The sequence below is a fragment of the Pleurodeles waltl genome, chromosome 11 (genome assembly GCF_031143425.1).
Source record: "Pleurodeles waltl isolate 20211129_DDA chromosome 11, aPleWal1.hap1.20221129, whole genome shotgun sequence".
Lineage (NCBI taxonomy): Eukaryota > Metazoa > Chordata > Amphibia > Caudata > Salamandridae > Pleurodeles > Pleurodeles waltl.
The window spans coordinates 956,888,931-956,901,541 of NC_090450.1; the positions used below are offsets into that span (position 1 = coordinate 956,888,931).

Genomic DNA, 12,611 nt, shown 5'->3' on the forward strand with positions numbered 1-12,611 from the left:
ACTCTTCGAGCAGCATACAGAGATAAGCGTCATATGTTTAATGTGAGGAATGGAAGAGAGACTCTCTGACCGGCATTAGCCACTGGGTACTGCTCGGAGGAAATGCACATTTTGTTTAGTGAAGTAGCTGCAGCTTACAGAATCAGGCATCTTAGACAGGTGGTGGAGAAAGTAAAGAAGATGTTGTTTCTGGGTACAACTCAGAGGAAATGCGCTCAGGGTTTGGTGCAGTAGCAGCTGCTTACAGAATCAAGGCGCTTTGATAGGCGGCGTAGACAGTAAAGAAGATTTTATTGCTTGACTCACCTTTGAATTTGCAGATGATATGGCAATTGTGGCGTGATTCGGTGTCTTTGGTGGAACCGGCTGAATCCTGGTTGACAATCTCAGAGAGTGTGGGGTAGCTGTTCTGACTGGACCGTGCTTTTTCTCAAGCTGTTGGCAGAGGCTGAGCTATTAACTCAGAGTGTAGCCTGGGAAACGAAATAAAGAAGACTGGTCTGCCTCTTCTAAGCTTCATCTGAAGGAAGCAAAATTAAGGCTGCCCTCTTCGCGGTGGAGTGGATCAGTTGAAAGCAGGATAGCTGGGTTTCCATGCTCATTAGGAACGATGCAGCATATATTCTTTCAACTTTAAGGATCCTGTCCAGTTGTGTACATTCTTCTGGAATCTTGCATTGATGAAATGTGAATAGACTATTTTTCTTTAAAAAAAAAAAAAAAAGAGAACATTATTATATAGGTTATATAGTGATTTGTGTAATAGAGAGTGATCTTTTCTATTGTGTATACATCTAAACTACCTTTTCAACTGATTGCTTTTCAAGGGTTTAAAGTGCATTGCATTTTGCCATGGCTGCAGCAAGTATGTCACAACCCCCTTCCTTTCTCAATGATGTTGGGGAACCTACACAACTGTGAAAAGAATGGGTGAAAATATTTGAGTCATATTTAATTCCCTTTGGGTTGGGGGGATTATCACCAATAAGGAACATATCTTGTTGCACAACTTGGGTATACAAGTGAGAAAGATATATGTGAGTTTAACAGCAATAGAGGATGACGAGGAAGAAGGGGAGGAGGAGGTACAAGACAAATATCAAAAAACATTTTGCAAATTAGAGCGGCACCTTGGGCAAAAAGTTAATGTTGTTCTAGAAAGACACAAATTATTTTGCAGGATAAAGGGAAAAAGGAGAAGGTGACTAGTTACAGAGCCAACTTAAGAGGGATAAGGAATACGGGAGAGTTTGGACTTTGGATGAGTCGTTAATCAGAGATCAACTGGTGCGCTGCACCAATAATCCATGTATTCAGGAAAAACTACTAGCCCGAAACCCTGATCAAAAAGAAGCCAAAGATTTAGCTAAAAGTATTGAGCATATAGCAAAATGCATTAAAGAAATGTGACAAACATCGGATTCAGACACCATAAAGATGATTAGTGAACAGGTCTTTCAAGAAGACTCCAAACCTAATAAGGAAGAGGAACAGAAAGTAAATGAAGTGTACAATAAAAGTAATTTAGATTTGGATCAAGAGGGAATTAAATCAAGTGCAATCGTGATCGGCGTGGCAGCCATTTAGCCAACAATCCTCCCTTTTTTTTTTTTTTTATAATTTTTATTAGTTTTATATAGCAGATGCACAGTACAGGCGTTAATCAAAAGTACTACAGGATCACATTTATCTGTTTGATATTTCGTAGAAACAACCAAACCCCCCCATTTACACACTTAACTAGCCATTTATTACATTCAGTATTATTTTTTTTCCTGCTGCGTTACTCAAGGTGTTGTGCTTATGCTGCATCTCAGGGAGGCCCCAATTATAGTTGCAACGGGAGACCAACTATTTATGATCCCACCCTTATGGGGACTTCAGGTGTTCTCTATTGCGTTCGGTGAAAGTAGGTGGTGGGTGTACCTGATTTCTGCCTGGTACTTTTACTAATGCTCCTGTGACGATGTGCTCACACAAGTTGGCCCCTCGTTGAAGGGTGTGGGGGCATGCGCCCCTTCAGCGGTTTCCTTGTCCTGGTGATATCCTGTCATGTTATGTCTGGGTGGGGTTCTGGTAAATGCAATTTAATTGATGTACAGCCCCCTTCATGGAGGTTTGCCATCGTTTTTTGTTTCGAGCTTGGTTACCAGTGTTTCCCAGGTATCGCACCCTGTGCGTGTTTGACCATCTCGTGCAAATTTTTTGAGCACTTGAAGTTCTGTGCGGGCCCAACGCAGTGTAAGGGTATGCCAGGATTTCTGGTCCGGGGCGTTGGGCGCTTTCCAGTGCATTCCTATCAGTCTTTTATACATCACGTAAGCTAAGTCTACAAATTTGTGTAAGTTTTTTTTTTTTTGCCCTTGTCCTCACTCCCAGTAAGCAAGATCTGGGGTCCGCTCCCAGCACTAACCCCGTCCAGTCTGACATCTCCTTCACCACCCTGTTCCATTCGGTTTGCACCCGGGGGCATTCTCAGACCATATGATAAAAGTGGGCCGCTGGTTCCATACATCTGGGGCATATCGGTGCTGTATCGGGGAACATACGCTTTAACCTGGCCGGTGACAGATACGTTTGGTGTATAAAGTTAAACTGGGTGTAGCGGAATCTGGGATTCCTTGATACCCCCGAGCGTGGGACAGTACTTTCGGCCAGTCTACTTGGGGGATTGGGACAGGGAGGACAGTGTTCCACCTCTCCCTAGCCCTCTCCAGATAGGGTTCTGGAGGTTTACTAAGTATTTTGTATAAATTTGAGACTGCTTTAGTTTGAGCGTCGTCCTGTAGTATATGGTGTATTATGGGAGAAGTCTCTGGTTCTAGGGTACCTGTTCCCCATGTTTTTTTAATTGCGTGGCATATAGCGTGATACGATAAGAATTGACCAGGGTTCACATCAATGAGGGCCTGGATGGCTTCAAATGACATTAGTTTGCCATCTTCAAAACAGTCGCCCACCATTCGTATTTCCGCCTCTGACCATACCAAGGATGAGTGCGGCGCAATCATCTGCCGCCCCGGGAGACACTCCAGTGGGACATACGGGGTGTATGGGACTGCTCCGTGTCCCTTCCGGACAAACCTCCCCCAACAGGCGTGCACCGCAGCTAGCAATGGGTTGTTAGATTCACTTTTGGAGTATTTATTTGACAGCCATGTTAACAGTTGGGTTCCTTTTATCAGAGTCCGCATCCATACAGACTCAGCTGACGTCGGTCTGTGGAACCAGAGCTTCAGCCACTGTAGTTGTGCTGCTGCGTAGTAAAGCTCGAAATTGGGGGCTCCCAGTCCACCCGAATCCACCGGTCGTTGCAGTGTGGATAGTGCCACCCAAGCTCTGCCGCCCCCCCATATGAGCTGTAGCAGCGTTGTGTTCAGATTGCTAAAAAAGCTGCATGGGAGGATGAGTGGCAGAGCCGCAAAATAGTATAGTAGCCTGGGCAAAATCAGCATATTTGCCATTGCTACCCTGCCTGGTGGGGAAAGCGGTAATTTGTTCCAAAAACGTAAAGAACCCTTCATGGAGGTTAGTGCTCTCCCAAAATTACCGTCCCTGAAGTCTTCTGTGCTGTGGTATAGGTGAACACCTAAGTATTTAAATGTTTCAAAGCACCATTTCAGGCGTCCGCGTGGCGCCTTTCCTGCCTTCCTGATGGCCATCTAATTAATTGGAACACACACGATTTATCCCAATTTACTGCTAGGCCAGATACCCTTCCGAACTCGGCTAGGAGTGACATTATTGAGGGTAGCGACTCCGTGCCTTTCCGAGTGTATATAAGAGCATCATCTGCATATAGCGAGATTACGTGGTGTGCTCCGTTCCTGATTATTCCCCAAGTGCCTGCCATGGAACACACTTTAGATGCTAGTGGTTCCATTGCTATGGCGAACAATAATGGGGAGAGGGGACAGCCCTGTCTCGTTCCCCTTGATACTGGAAAACTGTCAGAGATCACTCCACCCGTTTTCACTCTGGCTCGTGGATTTGAGTATAATGTGCGGACCCAACGCACATAGTTAGGACCTATTCCCATCTGCTGCATTGTAGTCAAGAGGAAGTCCCACTCCAGCGTGTCAAACACCTTTTCAATATCTAGTGACAGCACCATTTCGTCATATGCGTCAGGGGGGTGTCCCCTATTACGCTCAGGAGCCTACGGATATTTAAAAGTGTTACGCTTCGGAATGAAGCCGTTTTGGTCATCATGAATTAGGGTATGAATAATGGGAGCGAGTCTGTTGGCCAGTATTTTACCCAGTATTTTACAGTCTAAATTTAAAAGTGAGAACGGTCTATAAGATTTGACATCCGTGGGGTCGCGTCCCGGTTTGGGAAGTACCACTATCATGGCTTCTGTCTAGGATGGAGGCAGCATTTCAGTGGCCCAGGCCTCCTCGAACACCTTCAATAGGTGGAGCTTCAGGCGGGACGAGAATGCGGAGTAGTACTCTATTGGGAGGCCATCTATTTATTCGTGGGCATCTGTGTTAAAGCTAAATCTATTTCCCCGCTGTAAGAGGGGCTTCAAGTATGTCCCTGTTTGCTTGGGATAATTGCGGTAAGAGGGAGCCTCTTAGGAAAGACTCAAATTGTGTAGCCGTGCACGATGTGCTTTTGGTGTATGGATTCTTATAATAGTCTCTGAACGTATCATTTATCTCTACCTGTGTAGTGACCATGGTATGAGTATCAACCCGAATGGCGCCGATGGGAGAGTGCTGTCTGTCCTCTCACAGTAACCAGGCCAGCATTTTCCCCGACCTGTCGCCCTCCGTTTGCAACCGCGTTAAGTAATAGTTATAATTGTGGCACCGAAGTCTACTGTCTGCTTCGTTATATTTTGTGCGGGCTGCTTTTAGTGTTGTATAAGGGGTTTCCCCCCGTGCAGCTGATATTTCCGCTGTTCTTAGTTCCTTTTCCAGTTTAACGATTTCGGCATGTAGAGTGCGCCTTACACCCCAGCTTGTAGAGATACACTGTCCTCTGACCACCGCTTTATGGGCATCCCATTCCACGGCACGTGAGTTTGCAGTTAGGTCATTTGTTACCCAGTATTGACGTAGTGTGGTGTTCAATGTGTCCGCAAATGCCGGGTCCTGAAGCGCGTCTACTTGTAAGCGCCAAATTGGGAACTCCTGTCGGCTCTTGCCCCAGCCTAATGTTACTATCAACGGTGAGTGATCTGATAGTGTCTTCGCCAGGTATTCCGTTCCATTTACCAGAGCGGCTATGTCCTGGGTGCCCCATATTATGTCTATTCTAGTGTGTATTCTGTGCGGGGGTGAGTAAAATAAGTATTCCCTCTGATGGGGATGTCTTATGCGCCATAGACCGTAAAGCCTCAAATCGCCTGCCCAGTGTTGCAGTGGAGTTGTGGTGTTCCTCCTCGCTATTGAGCTCGCTTGAGCTCTGGATCTATCCAAAGTGGCGTCTGGTATGCTATTAAAATCCCGCCCCAAACAGCCGGAGCTGATGGGTTTGCTAACAATGCCGGTGTGAGAGTACCCAAGAATCCTGCGGTGCCGCCATTTGGGGCGTATATGCTGACTACGGAAAGTTGTCTGCCATCTAGCTGGCCTTCCATCACCACAAATCCACCCCCTGGGTCTATTCTATGTGCCGTTTGGTGGAATGGGACTCCTCCTGCGATCCATATCAATACTCCCCGTGCGAACGCTGAGTATGTTGTGCCTAACAATTGTCCTCCCCATTTCGCGCATTGCTCCCGCAAATCTAGTTCCAGTAAGTGTGTTTCTTGGAGGATAGCAATATGTATTCCCAGTCTCTTGAGGCGTAAGTAGATACGGGATCTTTTACTCATTGTGCCCATGCCCCTCACATTCCATGTCACTATATCATACTGATTGCTGTTGCGTTTAGTTTGTGGTGCCATGAGGGATTATGGGGTGAGTCTGTTCGTGTGCCTCTGTCTTGCTCCCTGTTCTTCCAGTGTGCAGCCCCTCTGATTGTGCTATCAGGTGTATTTGCCTATCACAGCAGTGATTGCATGTTTGTAATGGAACTATAGTGTGTATTTTCACAATTTCACTACTGCCCTCCCCCCCAACTAATCCCTCCTCACTCCTAACTACTAATGTAAAACTACTTAACTCGTATATCTGTAAAAAAAACCTGTATCCTTGTGGATATCCGTGGTGGTATTATCATGACGGTCTAATGTGGCTCATTTGCGGGGCTCACATCAGACCGCAGACTACGTCTGCAAATGCTAGTGGGCGCCCGTAGCGTATAATCCCACCCCCGTGCCCCATCAACCCCCGCAGCAGGGCCCCGCCAGACAAAAGTGAGTTTATGCAAAAGATACAAGTGTTTTTTTTTTTGGGGAGGATGCTCTTTCTCCAGGGTCCCACAACGCTCCGGGGCCTTCCGGATCATCCAGTCATCTCTCCCCTGAATGACGAAGCAGAAATAGTGTTGTTATTCGTAGTCAGAGATCATCCGCTGCTCTGGGGGAGACCCTCGGGCCTTTCGATTCATCCATTATAGTAGAAACAGAGCTGGCCATGTCCGAGTCCGAGTTGATCTCAGGTAGCTCCCTGATTACTTCGAAGTTGTTTTGTGTTAGTAGGGGGGTTTCTTTCAGCACTTTTGCTCTTTCTTCACCTACTTGTTGAGCAGACGGTTGGACCCTAGTGACCCATTCTGGAGCGCTTCCTTGACGCCGAGGTCATCCACCCCTCTCCTCCTTCCGCGCCGTCTGACATGCGCGCAGGCCTTTGGTGTGTAACCATGTCCAGACGTCTTCCGGGGAGGTGAATATATGGGTACGATCCTCTGAAATCACTCTCAGTTTGGCGGGAAACAGTAATGCGTATTTAATGTTGAGTTCACGCAAGCGTTGTTTGACCCTAACATATGAGTTATGTTTTCTTTGCACCTGTTGAGTGAAGTCTGGGTATGCGTTGATGATTGATTCCTCATAGTTAAATGAGCCTTTGTTGCAGAACTGTTGTAAAATAGCATCTCGATCCCGGAAGTTTAAGAATCTGGCAATCAATGGTCTGGGTGGTTGTCCAGGGAGCGGAGGCCTGCCCGGAATTCTGTGCACCCTTTCCACTGTGAAGAACTTGGATGGGGCTCCGCATAGCACCTCTTTGATTAGCCATTGTTCTAGAGAGATTTCCATGCTTTGTTGTTGCATATTTTCGGGAAACCCCAGGAAACGGATATTATTTCGGCGCGATCTGCTCTCAGCCTCTTCCGCCCGTTTCCATAACGCCTTCAATTCCGCGTCCATATGTTGGAACTGTTTTTGGTTGTCCTGTGCCGTGGGAGATAGCTCGGTCAACCCCTCCTCTACCATTTTGACTCTTTCCGACAGCTTGTGATGATCTACCCGGAGTAGGTTCAAGTCTTGCGATACCGCATCTATTCTATTTTCCAGGGGGGTTTTAGTGTCCATTATCGCCTGTAGTACCTTCTCCAGTTGCACAGATTGTGACGCAAGTGTACTCACCAGTGTTTGTAGCGTCGGGTTTGTCTGTTGGTCAGTGGGTGTCGAACCAAGCGTGGCTCGGTCTTGATTCTTGGCTGATTTAAGCCTGCCCGCCATTGTATTCATTCAGGGGGAGGCCTTGTGAAATGCAACGGAACTCTTCTGGGTGTTGTTTTGTGGCAGGTCCCCCTTTTTTTTTTGTTGCCTCTTTTCGCTGACACAGTGTATGGTCCCCTGCTTACCAGGTTTTGCGCAGGGGGATGGGTTATAATCGGCGCTAGTTCATGTACTTGGTATCCTTAGTCTTGCCCAAGCTTGCTCATGGGGTGTTGTGGGGAGCCCGCAAAGCAGATGAGCGGCCACAGATGACTTATTCTCAGGTTTACCACGTGTGTCTCACCATTTTACTTAAGTAGCTGTCACCCAACGATGTTGCTGTCCCTCCTGGGTGCAGCAACCCTGGCAGGCATGCTGTAACTGATGGGGGTGGGAGCGCTTGGAGGCCCCTGTTGGGACAGCAATGTGCTTCAAAGGGGGGGCGTCCGCTCTGCCGGAGCCTAGGGGCCCGATGCGGGAGAGAAGCGACCGGTCCAGTCTGGTTGAGGGCATACAATGCTGGCCCTCGCTCCTCCCGCGTCCGAGTCCGCTCCCTGTGGACCCCCGGGTCGAGCACCTGTCTGGACTTAGGCCGGCGCTGGGGGGAGCGCTCCGCAGGCGGGGGACGAAGGCCGGAAGGGGAGGGGAGCACGGGTCCGACCGCACTATTTCTTCTGTGTTCAGGGGGCCATGGCGCTCATTCCAGACCCCCTCTTACTGCCGTACGCTGCGTTGTCGTGCGATCCAGCAATCGGGAGGGGAGCAGGTCCCGGGGCGTCCGCCCCCGCGCTGTATTTCAAGTGAGCGATTCTGTGTGTCTCGGCACAGTGCCTCCCCGACACTATGGGGGCCGAGAGGTGTTTTGGTACTGCTTGCCTTTACTCCGGCCGGGGCGCTCAGGCACCTTCATCGGCCGCATCCACTCCGGCAACCGCCCTACGGGGCTCCAGGCGGGGAGCGCCGCCCAGTCCCAGCGCGTCGTTTGTCCAGTGTTTCTCTGGCGTAAAATAGCCCCAGTGCGACTCCCCGGCCGGGCCGATCACTCGTGCTCGGCGGGTCCAGGCACCTTCTTCAACTTTACTAGCTCCAATATGGCAGACGCCTCGTGCGCCAGCTCGTGGGTAGGGGGGAGGACACGGGCCGGTAGCCCCCACCTCGGTGACGCCGGGCTCCACCGAGTTGCGTCGGTTCACTGGAGGCAGTTTCCGCGCCCCCGTGGCCCCGGTGGCGCCCTGCAGGATGTTTACAGCGGGTCCGGGATGGAGCGCTCGCTCTAGCCGCCCATCCCGGTCGCCATCTTGGCTCCTCTCTCTAGCCAACAATCCTTACTGTCCAGCTTGAAACAGCAAATATAGAAAATGTTCTAAAAGGGGACACTATGCTTGTGTGTGCAAGAATGTAAACAATTGAAAAAAAATGTTTAAATGATTGAGGATGGGAACAGGTAAAATGGTAAATTCATATTTCAGGTGACAAGTGAGAACATGGACTCCCCCCCCCCCCCACTCCCACATGTGAAATTTCATTTAATGGTGTCAAGGTAAAAGTATTTGATAATTCCTGCTCCCCTTACACTTTCATGGATCAAAATGTGTTCATTAAAAAGTTACAGGACAAAGGGTATTGTAGGAAGCTGGCTCTGTATATACTATATCAAAATGAGATATAGTGTGCACAGAGTCCAGGGGTTCCCCAAGAGGCTTGACAAAGGCAATAATAGAGAATACAATGCTCTGTTTGTGGTAGTGTGGTCGAGCAGCTATGCTTATCAGAGGGTAGTGTTAAAGATTTGTTGCACAAACACAAACAATAAGTAAGAACACACACTCGATGACTTAACTCCAGGCCAATAGTTTTTTATAAAGAATTTTTTTTTTTTCTTAATTTCTTTTTCGAACCACAAGATTCAAATTGCAAGTAAGTACATAAAAATGTAAGGTACTTTTTATAGGTATAGTTACAACTTTGAACCAAAACAGTAATGTAGACAGTTTTTCATAAAATAGCAATAAGCTTTTTTAAAAGTGGGCACGGTGCAAATTTCAACAGTTCCTAGGGGAGGTAATTACAGTTTGGTTAATACGGTAAGTAAAGCACTTAAAAGTTCAGTCTCCGGGGCATAGGTAGCCCACTGTTGGGCGTTCAATTCAACCCCAACCACCCAGCACCAGCAATACAGGGCCAGTCAGGTGTAGAGGTCAAAGAGGAGCCAAAATAACATGGGCGCCAATGGAGACAGGGGGCACTCCGGTCTGCTGGCAGGTAAATACCCGCCCGTGCTGCTGAGGGTGTGGTTTTTGTGCCTACTTGGGGCCCCTCCAGTACTCCTCCAAACTCCCCTGGTCTGCTCTCCGAGAACACAGGTACTTACCTGCCAACATACTGGAACCAGAGTACCCCCTATCTCCATAGGCACCCACGTTATTTTGGCTCCTCTTTGACCTCTGCACCTGAATGGCCCTGTGTTCCTGGTGCTGGGTGTCTGGGGCTGCCTTGAACCCCCTCCAACGGTGGACTACCTATACCCCGGAGATTGAACCGTAAGTGTAGTACTTACCTCAAACTGTACTGTACTCACCTCCCCCCAGGAACTGTTGAAAAGCGTGCTGTCCATTTTTAAAATAGCTTTTTGCCATTTTAATGAAAACTGTATACAATGTTGAATCTATTCAAAGTCTTGACTATTACTATGCAAAGTACCTTTCATTTAATGTACTTACCTGCTAAATTAATCTTGTGGTTCTACAAATAAATTTAAAAAAGACGTTTTTTCTATATAACAACCTATTGGCCCGGAGTTAAGTCATTAAGTGTGTTTTTTCACTTATTGCTTGTGTGTGTACAAGAAATGCTTAACACTACCTTCTGATAAGCCTAATTGCTTGACCACACTACCACAAACAGAGCATTAGCATTATCTATTGTTGCCTCTGTCAAGCCTCTTGGGGAACCCCTGGCTGGACTCTGTGCACACTATATCTCATTTTGATATAGTACATACAGAGCCAGCTTCCTACAATATGCAGTGAACAGATAATGAGAGGAGAAAGGATAATACCGCCTACAGAGTTGTGGGATAAACTTAGCGACATAGAACATGAAGGACATCTTGGGAAGAACATTACAAAGTCTAAACTTAGAGCCACATATCGGTTTCCTACAATGGACCACATGGTGGAAACTAATGTAAAGGAATGCATAAGGGTGCAATGAGTGATAAATCTAAACACACCCAAAAATCTCCAATTTCACCTGTGAAAGTACCATTGAAACTCTGGGATAAATTGGGGCTTGACATAATTGTTCCCTTGAATTATTCTTCCTGGGTGGAAATATACAATTTGGTTATGATCGATTATTACTCACGCTGTACTGTCACTTAGGTAGTAAATCACATGACCACACAGGATCTTATGGCCCTTCTGTCTGATGGTTTTAAGACAGACGGGATACAAAGCATCCTGATAACTGATAATGGGGTGCATTTCACCTCACACACTGAAATAATTCTTGGCAGAAATGTCAATACAACACCACAGAACAGCTCTATACTGTCCTAGAGCAAATGGTTTAGTAGGAAGGGTAAACTGTATAACCAAAGAGTGTTTGCAGCTTGCCACTAATTCTGGAGAACCACTGGATTTGGCCCTTAGGAAGATGTTACAGTCTTACCGCACTACACCCAATGCCATCGCCGGAATATCTCCCTTCCTATCACTGAAAGGAAAAGTACCAAACACAAGGTTAAATCCCAGTTGGTTGAATGGGGGTGAACCTAAATGGGTACTAAGAGAGGAAGTGAGGGAGAAAGTCCTTCGGTATCAAAGGAAATATTTAGACACATACAACTGCAACCATGAGGTCAAAGATAGAAGTTGGAAGGTGGGACAGTAGGTGGTGGTAAAGCTACCCGAGACATGACAGAAAGAAGGCAATAAGTAGTCTGGACCTTAAAGAATAACAAAAATCGAAAAAATGTGGTCATTCTGGAAGGTTGTAGGGTATGGAGCATTAAGAGGTTGTCCAAATGTGATGGGGGTTACATCTCATAATCATACAGCCTATGAATGCAGTTCATGAGGTACTCCTGAAAAGAGGAGGTATACTAGAGAGAAACAAGACAGTGCCTATTTGGCAAAAAAGACTATGATTTCCAATAATTGTGGGAGGGAGATGTGCTGTAAATTGTTATAAAACGATGCTAATTCAACACTTGCCTCTATATCTTTACATAGTAAACTAATGTTTAGCAGTCTTAGTTCTATACTTATTTTACAGTTCAATATGTATTTACCTCCATTATATTTTGTTAAGTGGCACATTCCACTCTTGTCTACTCCCTTTTCCAACTTGTTCTGGAATGTTCAGAAGGCAAGGTTAGAACACAGACTGTGATTGATTAGATTAAAGCGCCCTGACTAGGTGGGTAGAAGAGTCGACGTTGAATAAACAAATCTCGGACGATCTGGATTCCGTGTTTTTACTTTTACAAAAGTTAGGCTTATTGTCCTTTGTTTGGCCAGGGTCAGGGGTTGTGTAGGAAATGTACTCTTTTTGGCATAGTAACCCTCACGTTTTGCCTGTTTATCAGTGTCTTTAGACTGTTTTCAATGAGACCCTGCTAATCATGACCCCAGTGACTGTGCTCTCTCCCCTAAAAGTGGTTGCTTTGGTACCCTTTACTCCCCACAATTGGCATATTGGTGTACCCTTGTAAGTGTCTAGTATATGGTATTTAGGCACCCAATGGGTTGCAGCATGTATTATGTAACCCACCGGAGCCCATGCAAACTGCGTCTGTAGGGCTGCCATTGAAGCCAGAGTAAAAAGGTGCATGCACCCTTTCACTGCTGGTCACTGCACCAGGTCATTGTAGGTCACCCCAGCAGTAGGCCCTCCTAGCCCACAGGGCATGGTGCAGGTCCCCAACTCCAGTTCCAATGCACTGGACTGTGTAGGTGTCTGGAAGCCATTTTACCCATGTACTGGCCACAGGTCACAAACCGTGGCCCAGCTACATAATGGTAACTCAGAACCTAGGCATATTTGGTGT

The 12,611-nt window shown here is 46.9% G+C and overlaps 1 long non-coding RNA gene across 1 annotated transcript in view; it reads right to left on the reverse strand.

Annotated features, from left to right (window-relative positions):
* LOC138265312 (uncharacterized) overlaps positions 1-12,611 on the reverse strand; it is a 77,971-nt gene that overhangs the window by 34,974 nt on the left and 30,386 nt on the right. The window contains exon 2 of the long non-coding RNA XR_011199337.1: positions 307-704. This is a non-coding gene — a long non-coding RNA (uncharacterized lncRNA). The remainder of the gene's footprint in view (positions 1-306; positions 705-12,611) is intronic.